This window comes from Electrophorus electricus, chromosome 13 (assembly GCF_013358815.1).
Source record: "Electrophorus electricus isolate fEleEle1 chromosome 13, fEleEle1.pri, whole genome shotgun sequence".
Lineage (NCBI taxonomy): Eukaryota > Metazoa > Chordata > Actinopteri > Gymnotiformes > Gymnotidae > Electrophorus > Electrophorus electricus.
The window spans coordinates 11,816,305-11,826,103 of NC_049547.1; positions in this window are offsets into that span (position 1 = coordinate 11,816,305).

Below are 9,799 nucleotides of genomic sequence, written 5' to 3' on the forward strand. Positions count from 1 at the left end.
AATACCCCATCAACACAGTCATAGAAAAACAAACCTCTTGGAAAAGTAGCATAAAGAAGTTGATCTGCTGACAAATAGCCATACGTTTATTTAATAAGATATTTATCTGGTCAGATTAAATAAATGCTATGTACCAGAGTGTTTACTGATACAAGTATTTGCAAAAAAAAAATTTATTGCTGCACTTTGCTGACACAATAGTAGCAGCATTCTGTGTGCATATAAATGAAAGAGACAGAGAGAGGTAGAGAAGCATAAATGATAGTGTTAGCTAACTCAGTACTACTGATTAGCTAGCAGGGGAAATGTAACCCATATCACAACAATCTTTTTCCACAAAGAGTGTGATGAAAGGTGTCATATTATCTTAAAAGTCTTAAAAGTTTAATTTCAGCGTCAAAGTTTTCAGGAACGCTTGCCACTGCCTCAACTATGAAATGATTTAAGGAATATGCTATCTTAAATTACCTAATATTTGGAGCAGATAATCCATATTTTGGAGTGTCTCTTTGTTTGTTTGTTTGTTTGTTTGATAATTATGTTGAAATAGTTATTATTACACTATATTTGTTGAAATTGTTATGTTGTAATAAACTCCAAATAGAAACCTAAACATCATTGTCACGCCTATCACTTGCACTCAGCCCAATACTCACTACACTACCTACAAGCCCCTAGCTCGGTCAAGATCACCTGACTACTAAATCTACCTGTTATTAGTTCTCTCTCATTAGCTGACCTATACAAGCTTTGTTTTTCCAGTCAGTCATCGAGAAGTCTTGCCTGCCTGCCTTATGATTCCTAGCATTAGTATTTGTTATCGCTTTTATGGTTATTGATCTCTTTTTGCCTGTTACCTGGATTTACTCTTTTGCCTTTTCCCTATTGGATTTGTTTGCTGTTCATCTGTTTGCTGGTTATCATCTCTGCTTGTTATCTGACTATGCCTTTGGATTGCCCCTCTACATCATTAAAACCTTTTACCTACATTTTACTCCGTCTCTACTCATCCTACCTGACAGTCATGCCCTAGTCAGCACATAGCCAAAGCAATTCACACATCTCACTCACATCTACTAATTACACTCCCTGAACACTGCCCCACCCATTAGTCATTATCCCCTACACCGGAACCTTGTTTATGTGCCCTATTGGTTCCTGCAGTTCCTTATCCTCAACATTTTGCATTAGTCTCCTTCCAAGACTAAGGCTATGCCTCGTCTCCTAGCTGTCCTTTGGTCCACACTCTGCCTTGAGCTTGATTTCATTGTTTTGTTCTCTTGTTCAGTTTACAGTTAAATGCATTCAGTTCCTGCCGCCCACACCTTGCTCCTTGATTCACTCATGATGTTGCAATAAAGTGTTACTGGAATCTCTTTTTCCTGATAGTTTTTTTTCTTGTTTAAGGTTGTAATGCAATAGGTCTGAGAGTAAAATGATGGGTGAATTTCATTTGCTTGGGTTCACTTGCTAATTATCTGCAAAAACATCCAAATAGTTTGGCATCACTTTTGAAATATCACTTGATGTCTCTCTACCTGTTTGATTTTTTTCTCTTGCAAAGAAGAAAACTCTTCCATTGTCTTTCATATGAAATAATTGTCAAATTAAGCACTAGTTTAATCTTGTCAATTTGCTTTGTCTTTGGTCTTTGTCTGTTGTCTTTGTCTGTTGTCTTTGAATTTGGTCTTTGTCTTTGGTCTTTGTCTGTGGTCTTTGTCTGTTGTCTTCACTTCCCAGCTTTTCAGACAGGACAGTGACACAGCACTGTGAAGCACAGTAAGCAACGTGCACATGGAAGCCAGAGAGCAGAACAAAGACCAATCTGTGGTTGACTGTTATGGAGAAACTAACATGAGCATGCAATATCTGTTGTTATTTTTATTTTAAAATTTGTATTGCTGATTTTTAACTGTTAATTTTTACATAGATGGAGATACATTTTAATGAGTTTGGTTCAGCATTTATATTTCTGAAGGATTTCATTTGCCTATCTTTCACTTCAGAAAAGTTTGTGATATAAACACCTGACACATTTGCCTATAGATTCTTTCATTATTAAAATAGGAGCAGGGGTGAGAGAAATGTACAAGAAGGCAGACCAAATCAATTTCTACATTATGTTCTCCCATTTTTGTATCACATGAGATGGTGAATAATGTGCCAGTTCTAAATGGTGGAGTGAATGCAATCTTTCCAGCCCACCTGCAGGTACTGTCACCTTCCTCCTAGAAGCTTGCATGTAGATAATGCATCATGATTTCTCACTAAGATGAGTCATTGATTGTCTTCATTGAGAAGTAAAACAAATTGTTACATTGTCTTTCATGGATTTCCTGCAGTTCTTTATGCTTAAGGTTGAAGAGAAGGGATGCCCATGATAAAATTTGTATTTAAGAGATTAACATTGATAGCATTTTAATAAACAAATAGTGTCAGAACAAAAGTCAGAGTAAACAGAATATCACACTTATTCTGTTTACTCTGACTTTTGTTCTGACACTATTTGTATTAACATGATTGTTGGTGTGACTTTTCTGCTTCTGTTTTCTGTTCTGCATTTTGCGTTGGGAAAGTGTGGTCAGATGATAGTAAGAAGAGGAAAAGTAATCAGGGCAAAGTGAAGGAGAGGGAATGAGCCACTGTCCAGGGTGAGATATGAAACATACATGAATGCATTCAAGCAATGGCCCTGAGGATAAGCTAATGAGGCAGTGCTTCAGACAGATGGGGGACATGGTCACCATGGAAGCAGAGGAGGTGCCATGGCAGGGTAAGCCCCTCCACAGAATGTACCACTGACAGATAACAGGTGGCTGACAGAAGACTATCCTACCAATAGCTAGAAAAGGCAGGACTGAAGTACAGCACAGAGTCATTAATCATAGCAGCAGAAGCACTAAGCACTAGGTTGATTGAATCAGGAATGTATAACACCAGAGAAGACCAATGATATAAACTGTGCAAAGGAGCCTAGGAGACAGCCCAGCACCTATTGGCAGGATGTAAGTTGATGACAAGAAAATCATACAGTGAGTGACAATCACTGAAAGACAAAACCAAGGAATCATATACAGGAAATTATGCAAGGCATATGAGCTTGGCACCACTAAATCCAAATGGGAGGAACCACGGAGTGGTGGAGAACAACAAGATTAAGATCCCGTGGGACCACCAGATCCAGACAAATAAACAAGTTCTGGTGAATGAACCAGACATTGTGATAGTGAACAAAATTGCAGAAAACATCAGTGGTAATAGATATAGTAGTCCCAAGTAGTGGAAACATGCAAAGAAAGGAATATGAGATGTTGGAGAAATACCAAAGACTGAAAGAAGGAACATAAAGAACATGGAAGATTAGCATAAAGGTTGCCCCAGTAGTGATAGGGGCACTTGGGGATGATATGCCTAAGTGACTCCAACAGATGCCTGTAAGGACATCAGTCCAGAACAGTGCAATCATAGGAACAGTGAAAATATGGCACTACACCCTCAAACTCCCAGGCTTCTGGTAGAACAGCTGATTGTGAGGGCAAAGATATGACCACCCAATGAAAGAGTGAGGGTGAGACAAGATATTTTTGTTGTTGATGATGTAATGATGATATCAGAAGTCTAAAGTTTGTCCCTTCAAGGCCAGTAGAGGGAGCTAAAATATAAAGAATGTGATATGATACAGCTCTACCTCTAAACAGCGATTGCTTGGTCTTTAAAGATGAGATTGTGCTAGTATGACATGCATATAGTCCCAGATCTCAGAGTATATTCTTTAAATAATTTCTTATTTGAAAGAAGCATGGGTAGTGTCAGAGCAAAGCTGGTCACTTACCCTCTCTCCACTTTGCTTGTTACTACATCACATCTTAAGAATTCTGGCTGACCTGTTAGTTTATATCCACTATATACACAGACTTAAGTGTCTAGTTTGGAGTAACGGGACCGCATCACGGTAAACTTAGATGACCTTACATTTATCAACAAAACTTCCAGAAGTGACTATATTTTGCCTTGAAAATGTTAGATGATGTGTTCCTGTTCAGGTGTTGCCAGAGGCAGCTTGACTGGTACATCTACATATTTATTGTCTCTTATTAGGTATTATGTAATACCTGGGAGAAGATATATGTCAGATCTTTTCTTAATCATAAATGGTAATACTTTACATTGCAAGATCACTGCTCAACATTTTGATATACAGTATTCATGGAGTATCACGTATACAAAATAAGTACAGAGTATTCCTGCATTATAACATGTTCCTCAGTAACTTTCACCATAATTAATGGAGTAGGTTTTATTGTAGAAGTGTTTTGTATATGTTTGAATATATCATGCAATTTAAATTCTAGTAGTCATGAAATAATACAGTATATTAGGTAAAGAATATTTGTGTTAGAAATAATATTTGTACTGGGTTACCCAAATATTTTTGGTTATGTTTAGAAAGCTGTGGTTTATTAGTTGATATAGTGGAAAAATAATATCATTTAGGAAGAATAATAGCACATCAGGTACTGCCACCTTAATGCAGCCTTAAATAAGGATAAAATGATTACAAAATTATCCCTATGCAAACTTAGATATTACTCATGTAGGCAAAACTACTATCCCAGTCACAATTAAGATGTGAGTGACTGTAACCAGGTTGTTTTATTAACAAAACACTCAAAAAGAGAAACTGAGAAGCTCAGAGCAAAAGCAAAAAGAGAATAAACTAAAAGTCATTGATTTAGCAAGTATGATTGCCACTAGCTTGCTGGGATGGAGCAGGCTTGGCAGAGTCCATAACAGCAAGTTAGGGAGCATCAGGGATACTCCACCATTCCACACTTGTTTGAGTGCAGTAGTCTAAGGTTTCATGTGTAAACACAGGAGCAGGTTATCATTTGGAATGGAAAGTCATAGTATGACTTAAAGCCTGTGACAGCTAAAGACCCAGGATTTGCTAGTTGCTTTCAGACCCCGATTTAAAAAAAAAAACAACAACAACAACAACATTTGTGAGCCACACCAAGTTTGCCTTTAAAAATGAAAATATGAGAGCTGTGGAAACCTATTCATTTCATACAAAATATCTAGATTCATCAAAAAATGCAAACTAAATTAAAGAATTATGTACTTCAAAAGAAAAAGGGGAAATGTGCTTCCACTGTTTGAGAACTATTTTAAGTCTGTTTGCTTTGGCCCTGTGACCAAGTCGCTGTCAAGTGTTTGCTTTCCACTTCATGCTAAAATAAAACACTCTGAACATATATCACCACATCTGAGCAAAACTCCACAATGTGTAAATGAGTGTTGTATCATCATGACAAAAGGGTTTGTTTTGTGCTCTCTCCATGCTACAGAGATATGCCATATGGCCACCTGCCATGTGTAAACATTCGTATCCTGCATCTTTCTCTGTCTTTCTCACTCCTGCTTTTCACATGCTCAGTTTTATCTCTAAAAACTCATAGGAGAAAAGGTGAGGAGGCAGAGTCTAAGCCTACTGTACTGTAGAGAGTGTAGGCCTACTGAGTTGCAACACGACAAAATACAAAGCATTCAAAAGATGATTACATGACAACATTAAGGGACGGCACCAATCATGTCATTGATGAATGTTGAAACATTGAAATGTTGCATGATAACTCTGGTGCAGAGTAAATCTTTTATGTTATAATCAATATATAGTTATCTGCATATAGAATATATTCTATATTTCTATAAAATCCCACCATGTTTTAACAATTTGACGGTTAAGTAAGTTTAAGTTTCAAAAGGAATGTAATGGCCCGAGTGTCGCAGGGCAAGGAGCAGGACGTACAGACTCTGTCAATGTAGACAGACATTTATTGGAAAAGATGGAAAACAAAGGCACTCACATATAACCTAAACGATGAACAAAAACAGGGGCATTGACATATTGAGAACTGCCACGGATACGTTTAACAGTAACGCTGTGAACTTAAACAAGCATGTAAACGACATGAATTTAGGCAATGACCAACAGCGCTGCACACACTGACAAGGGCATAAACACAAAGACAAAACATCAACGAAGTGCAGGTGTGTGTAGGCGCGGTTACAAATACAATAACAAACAAATCCTCCCACTGCACGGGGCAGGCCAAACCACGTGACTCGTGGGAGGAGAGTGTTCCGTGACAAGGAAAAAATTTATATATTTATAGAGAGTAAATATGAACATTTTAAAAATGAAATATATCTGAGTTATCTGTGTGGAGCCATGTTGATCTTGGTGCTGCTGACATCAGTGTAAATGTTTGTACAGGCCCATTTTTACACCAGACTATTTTCTGTGTGTATATTCACCCATTGCCTATGCTATAGTTGAAGTAGAATGAAAAATGCTGCACATTGTTATATATAAAAAGTTTTATTTGCACCGTATCCCTTTATATGTGTGAGTAAAGCATGTGTTTAAGTGTGTTTTGGTTGTTTATCTATGCAACAACTCGATAATTATATGACTACAGAGCATAACCACGCTACAATTCACAACCAGCTTCTGACTTCTGAACTATGGCCCTGAAATGATTGTAAATTAATTCATTCATTCATTAAGTACGATTATGATTTTGAACACCTCATGGACAAATAACATGCAAAAAAGAAAGGTAGCAAACGTGAGCCTCCAGCTGAATTGTTTAATGAAACGAGCAAAAACTAAATCAAACTTAAAAGTGCATTAACAATAACAAAAGAAGCCAACACAACATTAATGACTGACAAATGGATAAGGAAACACAACAGGATTATAAATGAGAAAACATAACAACATAACAACTCCCAGGTGGTGTGAACAATGATGCATAACACACACCAGTGACAAAGGACAACCAAAACATAAACCAACGCCACATGCTTGACCACTGCCACATGCTAGCGACTACCGGCAAGGGGAGGGCACCATGATAGTACAACCCCCCACCCCCCTCTCATGTGGATGAGGTTCCTGTAACCCCCTTCCCCTGATGCACATCTGGCCCCTCTCTTGTGTTGACAGGACTCCTCCTTCAACCGGGCAATAGCCACTATGTTCATGCCAGCAACATCACACAAAACACAGCCACCATAAATGTTCCTGGACCCTAGAGATATCAGGCATATCTCGATCAGCCCATAGAAGACTGCTCCAGGGGGCCCCCAGCTCCCCCCCAAAAAAAGTCCAAGGAGGGCCCCCCTCCATCAGACCGAGACGGTGCCTGGCTTCCAGCCCGCAGGCATGAGGGGTTGGGCTCAAGGTGGCCTTGATAGTGGCTCCTCTGTAAACATGCGGATTCAGCTCAGTGCTCCCTCACTGCAAGTACAGGTCTTCTGACATGTAGCGAAAGCGGTGCTGATGTCCCTGACAAGCCCAAGGGCACAATCTATCCGCTCCAGAAGAACTCTGTAACCTCCTCATTCACACAGAGAGCACCTGACTAGCTCCAGGGAACACTGCACTAACACATCAGGCTGCCATGTCCACTAAGGAGAGAGCAGAGACCATCATACAGACACATGCACACAAAAAGCCAGAAAGAAATAAAAGGGAGACTGCTGTTTCCAAAAATGGCTGGTCAAGTGCAGAACGTGCTGCAAAAAGGACAGAAGGAAATGTGAGTCTCCATCTGGTGTTTAATGAAACAAACAAAAACAAAACTGAAATTAAATGTGCACTAACAATAACAACATAAGCTAACACAATATCAAGGAAACAAAACAGAGATTGAGAAAATAACAGGAGAGAGCATAACATAACAACTGTGTGGTGGTGTAAACAATGAGGCATCTCACACACACCACCTGAGGGAGGCATGGTGAAAGCAAAGACAATGAGTGACATCCACCACATAAACAAACACCACATGTTCGACCACAGCTGCATGCTAGTGACTCACAGCAGGGAGAAGGCCCCATGAAAACCTCAAAACATTTGTACTCTTTGTGGGGGTTTTTTATTCATAGTCTAGTACTTAAATACAATACAGTCATACATTGCAAAGCTTTGCAGTTTCATTTAATGTTTAACTTGTTTAAATGTTTAAACTAATGTATATTACCATATTCAAAATATAAACTAAATGTATACTGTATCTTTAAATGTACAATGTGTACATTTTTTTTGTCTGTTTATATATATATGTTTGTTTATCTTTGTTTATTTCTTTGTTGGTATAGTACCTTTCTCAACCAACAAAAAAACATAGACAGACACAGTAGGAAAGAGGGGGAAATATGTTGCATGAAAACAAAATCTTTTAACTGAGTTTTAAAAGAAAAACAGTCATGGAGAGATCACAGCATTCCAAAGTTTGGTGGTCATAGCACTTATAGAGCCACCCATTCAGGAAAGCCTGGTGTGAGACAACACCAGTCTGCTGCCAGAAGAAATGTAATACTGGAAAATCCTAGAAAGACAAAAAGGTGCAAGATTGTGAAGGACTTTAACAGTGCTCAAGAGAAATTTATGTTTATAGGAAGAGAAAGATTCATTAAAATATTTGCTTATGTAAGGTCTGTAATAATGTTGGGCTAAGAAGAAGATTATGATAATCCAGATGACAGAATAAAGTCAGGCTATGAATATTATTGTAATATTACAGATGATAGAAATGAGGTTGGAAGGACAGAAAACTCCTGGGCTGAGTCCATCCAGCTGCTGAGTGCATTTGACAGTATTTTGGAGAAAAACAAAGAAAAACCTCATGAGAATCTAGAATGAGGAGAATGTATTTTCAGCTACTCAACTTATAGAATAGGAGTGAGTGCACACAATTTGGTCTATATCTTAGATGTCATCTGCGAAGAACTGTTATAGAGAATTCTCAAACAAAACGTATGTGGTGGCAATTTCAAAATCTAAATTAATTAATTAATTTTTAAAATGCTGTTAACAGCATTGTTGAGTAGTACTAGGGCTTGGTTTCCTGATATCAGTGAATCTGTAACATTCCGAGCATGAACAGGTGGAGTCGAATGCAGTAGGGTAAATGCAGTTTAATAGAGAACACTGGTAGTCCACACAGTAATCCAAAGAACAAGCAACGGCAGTGAGCGAGGCAAACCAAACAGAGAGGGAACAGGCAAAGAGAGAACTCCAATGGCAAAAGCAGAAATCCAAATAACCAGGAGAAACACACATGATACAAACAGCTCAGAAACGTAACTTAGGTTGACAAGACTTCTCAAAAGACACAGTGAACACACAGGGTTAAATAATGAGGACTAACAAGATACAGGTACAATAACAGCTATAGATACTAATAAAGGGGCAGAACAGAATGATACCAAAACAAGGTAACACTGGAAACAAAACCAGGAAGTAAATAAACATAGTGGCATTGCCGTGGGAATGGCGATGCCAGAGAGGGCGAACCTGACTGAATCTTGATGTGAAAATGTGTGCTTCTTTCAGAAAGTTTCCTGAAAGTAGTCACTGTTTTGTTTTGTTTTGTTTTTTAATAAATGTAATGGGTAGAAGTTAAAATAAGTCCATCAAGTCTGAAAATCTCTTGGCCGATGTGGTGGAAATTTGAATAAACAGCAAGTCAGACGTGATTAAAAGAGTAATTTAATAAAGAAAAATAAAACATACAGAACACAGCTGTGTGAGAACTAATGCTCTGAAGCAAAAGCTCTAAAGGGGTATCCTGGCTCTGCTCCTTATACCTAAACTTCAACCCCAAAGAGGGGTGCTCTGCATCCCTGCTCCTTATCGCAATCAGCATTCCTGCAGTACCAGAGCACTCACCAGGACAGACACAGTTTACAAGATAAGATAAGCCTAATCCCTCTTTACGACACTTGC